Source organism: Elephantulus edwardii, unplaced genomic scaffold (assembly GCF_000299155.1).
Source record: "Elephantulus edwardii isolate Elephantulus edwardi_28Jun2011 unplaced genomic scaffold, EleEdw1.0 scaffold00151, whole genome shotgun sequence".
In the NCBI taxonomy this organism is placed as follows: Eukaryota; Metazoa; Chordata; class Mammalia; order Macroscelidea; family Macroscelididae; genus Elephantulus; species Elephantulus edwardii.
This window is the reverse complement of record NW_006399901.1, coordinates 5,052,448-5,054,262: the sequence shown is the minus strand read 5'-3', so window position 1 is coordinate 5,054,262 and position 1,815 is coordinate 5,052,448. Positions and strand designations below refer to the sequence as shown.

Below are 1,815 nucleotides of genomic sequence, written 5' to 3'. Positions count from 1 at the left end.
GCTTTAAGAAGCCGCAGGTTCTAAGAGGCAGTGGGCGTGGCTTGGAGGCTCCTGTGAGCGTGGCCACTGGGTTTCTTAGATGATTGGTAGATGGTACGGGCTTGGATACCTCCTTCCTCTGCACCCCAACTGCATTCCTCGGCGCGACCAGAGGTGGCGCCTGGAGGCGCAGGGCGTCGGGGTGGGGAGCGGGCTTCCCCTCCCGGAAGCGGGCGGGGCCTGTCCCAGTTTGGCTGTTCTGGTTGGGTGCGGTGCGGCGTGGGGCGGGGCCTGAGGGCGGTGGCGGCAGCGGAGGCCCGCGCCCCTCCCCCGCGCTGCGCTCAGTGCTAGGCGGAGGCGGCAGCGGTTAGAGGCTTCACCCGGCTTTGCTGCGGGGACTTCGGTGGCGTCGGCGGCCCCTCAGGCACCTCGGCCCTGGTGAGCGGCGCGCGCTCGGTGTGGGCCTCGAGGAGCGAGGAACCGGACGGAGGGACCCGTCCTCGCGGCATGTTCGTGCGCCGTCTGACAGGAGTCGGCGGGGCGTGGGGCAGGCCTGGTGGAAGGGAGCTGGCTGGGGTCGGCGCCCGGGACACTGATACTTGCATCGGGGGCCACGCTGGCCGATGTGCAAGGTTTAGGGTCCTTCGGGAGGTTGCTGTGGGAGGCTCGGGATCTGGGTGAAGGGCTTATACAGTCGGAACCCATGACCCGGGGAGTGTGGGCCGGGGTCCATGTGAGGAGTGGACTCCCTCGGGGAGCCAACACCTTCGTGACCGAGTACAGAGCCGGGGGTTTAGTGGGAAGGGGGCTCCACGAGGCAGGTTTTCGGGGTCCGAGGCCCCGTTGGTGGGGTGAGGTGCTTGGTGGAGGTGGCCTCCCAGCAGCTGGGGAGCCTGGCCCCCGCCAGGCCTGGGGGCGGGGTTTGGGTCCCCCTAGGGAGCGAGTTGAGTGGGGGTGGCCAAGATCTGGTTCTAGTAGGGTGGGTGGTGAGCGTAGCAGCCGGGGTTGGTGTGTGTAAGGGGGGTGTCCCCAGGCTCTGGGTGCGAGATCAGCCGTGGATCCCAAAGGTCGGCCTGGGGCCCTGGAAGGGCGGGGCAGGACGGAGCCGGGGTAATATGGGTGGGGATGGCTGGGAGGAGGCTGAACCCAGTCTAGGATCCGAGGGGTGGGGCTGGGGCTGGGGGCTGGGAGAGGAAGGACCCAACCCAGCTGGATCGCTGCTGGGTGGGGTGGGTGTCGGAGGAGGAGAATGCACTAGGAGATTCCAGGTTGCGCGCTCTTCCTAGTGGGGCAGCTGCCCCGGGCAATCAAAAGGAGCGGGAGAGGCAGGTGGGGCTCCCCAGCGCCCCAATGACTGAGGATGAGGTCAGATGTTGTGGGTGGGAACGCAGGAACCCAGCTCTCTCCGTCCACACCGGCGCATGCACACACCACCCGCTCTCATGCGTGTGTGTGTGTGTGTGTGTGTGTGTGTTGGGGGGGGGAAGTGGCAGGCTGCGGGAGTGGAGAAGAAAGGGGCTTCCTCTTGGAGGAAGGCGCGCGGGCCCTGCCGGCCTTTTTTGGGAGTGTTCAAAGGGTTTTGCATGCTGGAAAAGGAAACGTAGGCTTTACTGCATCACGGTTGAGAATCACAACCTATATTTGGCCTGAATGTAGGCTGCCCTTGTTTTGTGGTGTCTGAAGTGCTTGCTCTACATGTTGCAAACGTGGGATTTAGAGTGAGAAGCAAATTGCAAGTTGTTCATCCCCTCCAGCATGGGAAGATAGAAATCCCTTTCCTTCCCATAACACATTTTAGAAGAATTTCATTTAATGCTTGCTTTGAAAACTAGGGGT

At 63.7% G+C, this 1,815-nt stretch overlaps 1 protein-coding gene across 2 annotated transcripts in view; it reads left to right on the top strand.

Annotated features, from left to right (window-relative positions):
• The first annotated feature begins 294 nt into the window (after positions 1-294).
• Positions 295-1,815, top strand: part of CORO1C (coronin, actin binding protein, 1C) — a 122,564-nt gene continuing 121,043 nt past the window's right edge. Inside the window, exon 1 of one of the 2 annotated variants that reach the window (XM_006894824.1) lies at positions 295-417. The gene's annotated coding sequence lies outside the window, so the exon portion shown is untranslated. The remainder of the gene's footprint in view (positions 418-1,815) is intronic. The other variant, XM_006894826.1, reaches the window with a different exon arrangement.